This window comes from Octopus bimaculoides, chromosome 6, assembly GCF_046866305.1.
Source record: "Octopus bimaculoides isolate indiv1 chromosome 6, ASM4686630v1, whole genome shotgun sequence".
NCBI lineage: Eukaryota > Metazoa > Mollusca > Cephalopoda > Octopoda > Octopodidae > Octopus > Octopus bimaculoides.
In genome coordinates, this window is record NC_142933.1 from 79,968,230 (window position 1) to 79,979,663 (window position 11,434).

The window sequence follows — 11,434 nt, forward strand, 5'->3', positions numbered from 1 at the left end:
AATTTTGAATTGTGTAAATGCATGAATTTTAGGTTAGGGTTAGGGTTACAGTTAGGATTAGGGTTAGGGTTAGGATAAGGGTTAGCGTTAGGGTTAGGGTTAGGGTTAAGGTCAGCGATAGGGTTAGGGTTGTTAGGGTTAGGGTTAGCGTTAGGGTTAGGGATAGGGTTAGGGTTAGGGTTAGGGTTAGAACGATAGATATATGGATAGAGAGAACAATAGGTAGAAGGATAGATATATGGATTTATAGAAAGATAGATATATAGATAGACAGAACGATAGATATATGAATAGATAGAACTATTGATATATGGATATCCATATATTTATCGTTCTAACTATAGGGTTAGCGCTAGGTTAGGTTTAATGTTAGGTTTAGGGTTAGGGTTAGGGTTAGGTTTAGGGTTAGGGATAGGGTTAGGGTTCGAGTAAGAAAGGGGAGAGGTAAAGAGAGAGAGGGGGAGAAAGGAATAGAGAACGGAAGCAATGAAGAAAGAGGAAGGGAGAATGGAAGACAGTTATAAAATAGCAATGCGTGCACATGTGTAGATTAAAAAAATGACAGGTATTTGTATGTATGTGTGTATTGATGTGCATTCTGTGTGTATATATATATATGGTAGTAAGTAAATGCGTTTTAAGAAAGATATTAAAAAAATTCAATTTGTAAGGAATAAATGTTTGACTCTCGATCGTATTTGGAAGAGACTGACAGGTATCTGTATGTATGTGTGTATTTGTACGTATGTATGTATGAGTGTGTATTCAAAAACATCTATATTTACACTTTAAAGTTGGTTTTCGCACTCAACCCTGTTCTGCAGAATCAGTGCAGCGACGGGAGGTTTGTGCCCATTTCTACGTTCTGAGTTCAGATTCCGCCGAAGTCGACTTTGCCTTTCATCCTTTCGGGGTCTAAAAAATAAGTAGCAGTTGAACACAGGAGTCGATATAATCGACTATTCTCCACCTGGCCGAAGCTGCCCTTGTGGGAAAAATTTAAAATAATAATAATAATAATAATAATAATAAATAATAATAATAATGACCTCTGCCGATCAAAGTCCCAGCCCACAACTAAGTCTTAAGTGTATATATATATATATATATATATATATATATGGGCAACACACACACACACTAAAAAAAAAATGTTAGTAAGTAAAAGTATTTTAAAAAAGATTGTTAAATTTTCAGATTAACACCCGTACGATTTTCACTACAGTGTTAGGGTTAGGGTACAGTGTTAGAGTTAGGGTACAGTGTTAGGGTTAGGGTTTGTTAGGGTTAGGGTTAGGTAGGTAATGGTGCGGGTGTTAATCTCAAGATTTACAAAAATATTTTCCAAAAACTCACAGTTTGTAGGGAATAAATGTTTGTCGATCGTATTTGAAAAAGATGTCTCGCTGGTGAAAGACGGAATTAGAAATGGAAAGTAAACTTACAATTCCCGCCAATTAGAATGAGGTCATTGGTAACCATAGGTACATATATATGTGTGTATTTACGTATGATTGGTAGTGTGTCTGTTTATTTGACTCTCACTCTCCTTCGTTTCTTTGTCTTTTTTCTTGGATCGTTCGTAAGCGTTCATAAGAGAAAGTAGCAATTGAAACGATGTGTAAGAGGAATAGAAATAGTTAATTTTAGAGGGGCAAAGTATCTGTCATTTAGTATCTATCATTACAGTATCGAAAGGTGATTGTTTCAGTTTTGATACTGAAATAATTTTCTTTTACTGTCAGTGTTTCTCCTTCCTTTCTTTTTGTATTTGTTGTTGGATTGTTCGTAAAGGTTCATAAGAGAAAGTAGGAGTTGAAAGGATTTGTATTAGAAAGAGGAAATTCGATTTTATTAGGGAGAAAATGTTTACTTCTGTAGTTTTATGGATTTTATTCATTATTAGGAATTTTTTGAAGTGAAAAAATGACGCAGTGACCTAACAAATTGTATTTAGAATATTAATTGCGATTGTTTAATCCCCAAAATTTGGAATTGTGTAAATGTATGAATTTAAAACACACACACACACACACACACACACACACACACACACACACACACACACACAGAAAATCTGCCTTTTATAGTATAGATGCACAGTATAATGCTTACTTTTTCTGTATAAATTTACTAAAACCATTAAATGGTTAACTACATTTTGAAGTCTGACGTTCATGCTGGTAACCATAGTCTGGGCCATATTTTACATATTTTACTTGGTTGAGTAAAGTGTCGTTCAAGTTGATGTTTATTGGTAATTATACTTAATTTGCAACACCTGCGCATATTTATCAACTTTGTTTTTGTTGATAATTCTTATCAACAACTTTTCCCATAATCGTGATTTGAGGAGACATACAGCAGTAAAATAAAGATCGAACATAATCTCTTGTGGGCAAGAAATGTAAAATAATGTTTATTATTAACAACACAAACACTTTGTAATTTAATAACTTTCAATGTGATACCTGTTAAACAGAAATTATTTTTATTTAATGAAAATTTAATAGAATCTAATCATAAGTAAGTGAAATTATGCTAAATACAAGTAAATTGAAAACCTTTTCCCCCTGACCATATCAGCAATTCTGAAAATTTTGGGGTGTGAATTTTACATGAATTTTATCCTGAAAATCACCTGCGTAAATTACACAGTTGCGCAAATTACATGGGTTTTTATGGTGTATGTATATATATATATATATACAGCAGGCTTCTTACATTTTCCATCTACCAAATCCACTCATAAGGCTTTGGTCGGCTCAAGGCTATAGTAGATGACACTTGCTCAAGCTGCTGCATGGTATGGTGGGACTGAACCCAGAACCATGTGACTGGGAAGCAAATGTTATAAAATAATCTTTTCAGCCCCCAAATTATAAGAACTGGCTATAGATTATCAGCAAAAAAAAAAGAAAAAAATTAGAACAATAAAGATATGTTGGAATTCACACTGAAGTCACAAAATGTTGTTTGTGAATTCAACAGTGATCTAAACACACACCAGCATAAATACTCATCACAAATGCGGCACAGATGAACTGGAGCAATATGAAATAAAGTGTCTTGCTTAAGAACACAACACACAGTCCGGTCCAGGATTCGAACTCACAACCTTGCGATCATAAGCTCAACGCTCTAACCATTGAGCCATGCACCTTCACCAGATCACCTTATGAATAAATCACCCTATGAATAACAGATCACCCTATCAATAAATACTCAGTCATAGATACTTGCCCTCTGCTTCTGTCTGTCTGTCTCTCTCTTGTTCTCTCTCACACACATACACTCACACACTTCATTTTGCATAGCTCCAGTCCACTCTATTATAAATGAGACCCAACAATTGCTGAGAAGTTAACCCTGTGACAGACCAGGTGGATGGATGGATGGGTGGGTGGGTGTTGTAACATCACTTCCTTATGCACCCTCGACACCACTTAAGCTCCAACTTATTGTGGCCTAGAATTATCTATTAACAACCATGCATCAAGCATACACTAAGACAAACACTTATCATTACATACAAATATATATATACTAGCAGAAATACCCGGCTTTGCCCGGGTTAAAGAGAATAATGAAATCTAAAAACGCCGTCTAGACTACGCAACCCTCAACTGTTAGTAGCTACGATACCATATTTCTACATTAATAACTCTCCAATACATGCCAGCATGGAACATAGACATTAAGTGGAATGCCAGTCTCTCATCTAGGAGGGCCTTGAAATCAATGTTACCAACTGGGGATTATGTGTGTCGCAGTGATAATAAAAAGACCCAAAGGAGGTCTGCAACGAAATAATTTTACTCAACACTTTGCAAGTGAATCAGTGGAGGCAAAGATGCGTCTCATTTACTTGACAATTTATGCACCACATTGCAGAAATCACAATGTAAGTATATCTGAAAGGGTAGTCTTACACTGTTGTACCGTTGAATTACAAATAATGCTCATCTGTTATGTTCGGGTTAAAATTTCATCAACATCAAAAATATATGAATTTTGATGGGAGTTATGGCCGTTATACATAGAATATAATTTCCAAATTTCATAAAGATCCGTTCAGTACTTTTGACGTAGTTTTGGATAAGAAAACAAATGACTAATGTGTGTGTTTGTGTGTGATGGGTGTATATATGTATATATGTATATATGTGTATATGTATATATGTGTACATATTACATGTACATCTATATATATATACATCTACACATATGTATACATATACATGTATGCATATAGATCTATATCTATGCATATACGTATACATATACATGTATATGTATACATATACATCTCTTTCTCTCTCTTTCTCTCTTTCTCTCTCTCTGAAAGTATCTGTAATTACAGTATCGAAATGTGATTGTTTCAGTTAGTGGAATAACGTGTACATATACATCTATATGTATACATATACATCTCTCTCTCTCTCTCTCTCTCTCTCTCTCTCTCTTTCTCTCTCTCTCTGAAAGTATCTGTCATTACAGTATCAAAATGTGATTGTTTCAGTTAGTAGAATAGTTTCATTTTTAAAGTGAAAGTATTTGACATGAGTGTTTTTGTTTCACTTTTGACACGTAATACTTAAATAGTGGAGGAGATATTATGTTGCCGTGGGCTCGAACTCTGCAAGAAGTTAAAATTTTTTTTGACTAAAACACAACTGGAACCCTAAGTAAGGCATCTGTAAAATTTGAATGAAATTGGTTGTGTAGTTCTCGAGTTTTAGGGATTCACACAGACAGACAGACACACATTCTCATTTATATATATATATATATATATATATATATATATATATATATATATATATATATATACATACATACATGTGAATACTTAGGTAGAAAATATGACAGAAAACACAGTGCTTAAATATCAACAGTGGAGTAAAATGGCATTTTATTGTAGCTGAGAAAACTTCACAAATGGTTACTCAGAGTTTCAAATGACTGATTACCAGGCAGTTACAAGTATTTGGAAGGACTATGATTGATTATGTGAAACTCTGAGTAACAGTTTGTGAAGTTTTCTTCAACTTCAAGGAAAACTACTGTATTACATTTATATACGAGGTGCCCAAAAGTAACTGGAAACGTTCTCTTTGGGACAAACCCATTGTAGTTCAGGCTTCTGTCACTAGAAGCCACTTAATGTGACCCTCAGGCATCAGTAGAGTCATATTGCCATGTTGTGTGTCCTTGTTTTGCAGTGCTTCTCCCCTGTTTGTCAATTTTTGCAATGGCTGAAATGAAGGAACAGCATGTTTCCATGAAATTCTGTTTTCTGCTGAGATAAACGGCAGCTGAAACAGTTGTCACGCTTCAAACAGCTTGCAAAGATATTGCCATGAGCAAAACATAAGTTTACAAGTGATTTCCATGCTTTAGGAATGGTCACTTGTCACTTGAAGACCAACCTTGTTCAAGACGACTGTTGATCTTCTGAAGGAATGAAAACATCGTGAAAATTCATGAACTGATCTAGGAGGATCATCACTGAGCAATTGACAAACTTGTTGATATGACTGGTGTGTTCTGGTGCTCCTGCCAACGAATTTTGAGTGAGGAATTGTGAATGAAAAGAGTTGCAGCAAAATTCGTACCTCGAATGCTCACAGAAGATCAAAAGCAGTCATGACTCAATGCGTGTTGTGAACTGAAACAATAAAAGTTGGTCTGGACCTTTTTATGAAGGTCATCACTAGTAACAAAAGCTGGTGCTATGGAATTTGCAGATGTGGAAGAGGTGAAGAAAAAAGCAACAGAGGCGTTGAAAAGCATAACTTTGCAAGAACTCCAGCACTCATTCGAACAGTGGAAAACATGCTTGGACTGATGCATTGCTTCAAATGGAGAATACTTTGAAGGCGATAGAAGTGTAAACGTGTGAAACTAAGGGAATAAAATAATATTGCAAAATTCTAGTTTCTTTTGGGTGACCCACTGTATATATATATATATGCATGTATCATTGTCATCATCGTTTTTATATCCACTTTTCCATGCTCACATGGTTGAATGGAATTTTGTTGAGGCAGATTTTCTACAGCCAGATGCAGATTTCTGTTGTCAAGTAAGGTAAAACTTTCCTATAACCAGATGTTTCCATGGAAACTTTGGAATGAAGACACTTCTTGCATGATGGTGACATTCATATACAACTATAACATAATGTCAAGGCAAGGAGACAGCCACATCATCATCGTTTAACATTCACCTTCTAAGTTAACATGACAGAGGCATACATATGAACACACACACACACACACACACACACACACACACACATACAACAGGTTTCATTTAGTTTCTGCCTACTAAATCCAGTCAAAAGGTTTTGATTGATCTGATCCTATAGCACAAGACAAAGGTGGTACACAGGGAGAATTGAAACCAGAACCATGTGATTGGGAATCAAACTTCTTACCACACAGCGAAGCCTGCTCCTACATATATATATATGCATATCTAAGTGTGTGTGTGTGTGTGTGCATATATGTGTGTGTGAGAGAGAGATATATAGAGTGAAAGTGAGAAAGAGAGAGAGTGTCTGAATGCATTGCTGTGTTCATGCCTTTTGTTTATGGCTGTTGTTATTTAAGTATTTAAGCTATGTTCTTTTATGTTGCATTGATAAAGAGAGAAAGAAAGAGAGAGAGTGATAAACTTGGTACCAGACTGCAACAAGTCCTTGGGGTCAATATGATTCACTTTACACCTGAAGGCAGTGCCTGACCAAAATGGTAGTCCAATAACTGAAACTAGTAATAAAAATAATGAATTAAAGATTATAAAAAGACAGGATGGTCACTGCTGGAATGTGTCTCATCAAAGAGCTGCTCTCAATCAGGCTTGACCTGGGGCTAAACAACAACTGCAACAAACCAACCAAACAGCTATTGTCACATTTTCATGGCACTTTAAGACATACACACTGATTTTACTGTAGTCGCTAATGCCAACATCTGACATTTCAATGCCACATAGAATGCAAGATATATATATATATATATATATATATATATATATATATATATATATATAAATATATATACACATACATATATATTCACACACACGCTTACATATATATATATATATATATACACACATGCACATATATAAACATATATATATATATATATATATATACACGTGTGTGTGTGCGTATATATATATATATATATATATATATATATATATATATATATAGCTAGATAGCTAGACAGATATAGATAGATATACATATATATATATATGTATATATCTGCATATATATATTTATATATGTATATGTACATATATATACATACATATATATATATATGTACATATATATATATATATATATATATATATATATATATATATATATATATATACACATACATATGTACACATATATATATATATATACACACACACATACATATATATGTATATATATATATATATATGTTTGTATGTATGTATTTGTGTGCGTTCAGCCTACTTGAGCAATGTTGAGAAAAGGACATCAAAAGAGAAAAGTTGTAAGTTATTTAATTCCATTGTCCTGGTGACACAAGTCTCTCAGATGGTAAGAGTGATATCTAATCAATGTTTGCTTTACATCTTGCTGTGTTTATTGTTTTGTGCTTTGTTAGGACAACTAAAGACACATAGAGACCTTTGTAATTTGATTTTAAGCTATTGTATTTTACTAAATCAATCTTTAACGGGATTTAGAAATGATATAGAGTATAACAAGAAAGTAAGTAATTTATTACACTATAAGTTATAAGGTAGTTATCTCATTGTAAGTTATTACTATTATTATTATCTATTATTATTATTATTATTATTATTATTATTATTATTATTATTATTATTATTATTATTATTATTATTATTATTATTATTAGGATTATTACTATTATTATTATTATTATTATTATTATTATTATTATTATTATTATTATTATTATTATTAAGGCAACAACCTGGCAGAATCATTATCATGCAGGGCTAAATGCTTGCTAGCAGTTTGTCTCTCTTCATATTCTGGGTCAACTGAGGTTAACTTTGCCTTTCAGCCTATGGGGGTCAATAAAATAAGTACCAGTTGAGTACTGGGGTCGATGTAATCAACTTACCGCCTCCCACAAAAATGCTGGCCTTGTGCCAACATTTGAAACCATCATCATCATGCTTACAAGAGTCAGATGGAATTAGCTGAGGCAGATTTCCTCTTGCCCGGGTCCCCTTTCTCTCATTCATTTCCAAGCAAAGTAATATTGGACCCATGGACAGACATGTTTATCTATGGGAAACTAGAAAGGAACATTGCTTCTATGATGGTGATGCTCATTTACAACCATTATATGGTTTTGGCTGGCCCTCAGCTGTATTAGAAGGCACTTGTCCAAGGTGCCACATGGTGGGACTGAACATTAAACCATGTGGTTGGGAAACAAGCTTCTCATCAACACGACCATGGTTTTAAACTTTTAAACTTGTCCCATCATCATGGTGAATAAATAAGACTAATATGAACGCAAATTCCTTTTTTTGTCTTCTCACTGTTAAAGAAAACAGTCACAGAATGCAGAATTTTTTCCCTAATATTTTCACAAGGTAGGATGAAGATGGCATTTGTCAGTTTGAAAATTACTGATTAAACTAACTGTACTCATTCGATTTAAGGCTTTGTACTTAAGGTTTTGTACTCTCTTTCTTCTCTTCTCATTAATAAAGAAGTCAGACATGGTATACAGACGTTTCTCCCTAATATTTTGGCAGGATAGGATGAAGATGGCATTTGTCAGTTTGAAAATTACTGATTAAACTACCTGTATTCATTCGATTTAAGGCTTTGTACTTAAGGTTTTGTACTCTCTTTCTTCTCTTCTCATTAATAAAGAAGTCAGACATGGTATACAGACGTTTCTCCCTACAGTGGCCCGGGAACAAAATTTGCTTAGTGGGTGCAAACTCAGTTCCAAAATTTGGCACTACTGGAGAAGTGTGGATCCAAGTTCTGGGAGTGTGCATGTCACAAATTTGCGCATGCGCACGCGTTAGTCTTAAGTAGTCGAATTTAGCACTCAGGTAAAAAACGAGACGCTCGTTACTTGCTGTAAATGGAGGATGGGTTATCCATCTAATACAAGAAGAAAATTGCAGATAAATTGAATAAAAACATGAAAAATAACAAAATGATATTTCATTGAAAAGTAAACCATTCTGAAAGATAGTTCAGAATGTTTTCAAAACATTTATCTCCAGCTTTTCCCATATTTTATTAAGGATTAGGGATTATGATTAGGGTTTAGGGTTAGGGTTAGGTTTAGAGTTAGGGCTTAATGTTAGGGGAGATGAATGTTTTTTCACTATTCAATGATTATTTTTCACTTTTATATTCAACTTACCTGCAATTTTCTTTTTGTATTACATGGATAACCCCGTTCCTTTTACAGCAAGTAGCGCGAATCTGTGCATCTCGTCATTTGCCTTCTGAGCTAAAATCGACTACTTACAACTAAAGCGCGTGCACGCACAAATTTGTGACATGTGCACTCTCAGAACTCGGGTTCACACTTCTGTAGTACCCAAAAGTTTTACAAACAAGGTGAAGTTTTCTAATTTGGGTATCAAAACAAACAAATGTTCAATAATAATAACTTTTATTATTATGAGGATCGACTGGAAAGTTAACAGGCTGACCAATATATTCTCATAGAATGTGACCAAATGAAGTTCATTTTTAAATATTAGGATCTTTTCTGCTTGATTTCACCTTTTGAAATTTTAAAATTAAGCGAAAATTTTCAAATTTGATATATTGGTGTAATTTTTCCCGTTGAATCTGATGCTATTCACTTATTCCAGAAAAACTTTAGAAAACTGTAACAGTTTTCTAAAGTTTGATTTGAGATGACAGTAAGAGCAAATCAAAAGAAGCAGGTAGATGTGCATTTTCAAAGTTAAATACTCCACAATCGACTGCTGACAACAGCAACTCCACTCGCTCAGAGCATACACGTATTCCCTGTTGCTGAAACCAGCGAGACAATTCATTTTCGATGACAGCCACTATAGAGAAAAATTGCCGACGCCAGTCATCGGTGACAGAAAGAGCAACTTCTTCAGTAGTTGTTGTGTGCCTAAAGCGCAGTGGTGTATTTTTAGATCGCGAAATGTTGGGTATTTTTACCAAGTCAGAAGAGGATACTTCATCAAAATATTTTTCAAAAAGCTTCTCACTCCTCATTTTTGAAAGAGAGGTTTTCAACTTTTCAATCAATTTCAAGCAATCACCGGCTGTCGTGCCTGGACGCTGTAAGCTACGTGCCACTGGCTCACATACCCCAAATATATCCCCAGCGATTTTAATGCTGAACAAAGTGGAAGCTTTGCCAGATTGTTTTAGCAGCCCTTTAACAGTAGCCTTTGTTGTTGCTCTTAACGATGAGTCATTAAGAAGGTTAAGCAAAAAATTTTGAATATTCTTATAATTGTTTTCTGCTCATTTCAGTGCAGTTGCTCTAATGCACCACCAAGTTGGACACACTGCTTGCAACATGATGACATTCTCACCACAAAGATTTGTCCATTGTGCTTTTCTTTTTGGTGACTTTTACAAAAATGGCGTGTTGATGAACAAAGTTCAGTGCATCAGCTACAAAGGTAAACTTAGAACTAACTTCTTGGAGGACAAGGTCTAGAGAGTGGTTTCCACAGTGTACAAAATATGTACCTGGGAACAAATTTTTCAATCGCATTTGTACACCTGAAATTTTCCACTCATGGTACTTGCACCATCAAATGAAAAACAGCATAGCTTTGAGTCAAGTGAAATGTTTAGGCGACAAAAAATATCTAAAAAAATCTTAGTCAGTGTCTTCGAAGAGCAGTCAGGGGGATTATAAAAACCTAGAAAATCCTCATTGACATTCAGGTCTTCAGAAACGTACCGGACAGTGATTGATACTTGTTCCATGCCAGAGCAATTAGTGGTACCATCACATATAATGCCAATAAATCTGGAATTTTCTACTTTTATTTTGATCTCATGTAAAATGTTATGAGCATATGCCTCTAAAATTTCATTTTGAGTTGTATCAGAGAGGAAATTGTCCCGACGCTTAAACCACTGACTTACTTCTGCACTGCATTCTTCTGCAAGTTCCCTTACAAGATTTACGAAGTTTCCCATAAGATTTTGAATTTCTGTTGAATACAACATGGCAGATGATTAAAAAGGGCAGACACAAGAAAGAAAAAATAAGTATAGAACCACGTATAAGGCTACTGAATTGTAACAAAAGAACTCTGGTCGAACAAAAACCTGAAAAACAAATAGTGAACATCAAATAAATAGTGCTTGTGTTTTTATTTGCAAAACCAGCAACATGACGTCCCATCCAATATGCTTCAA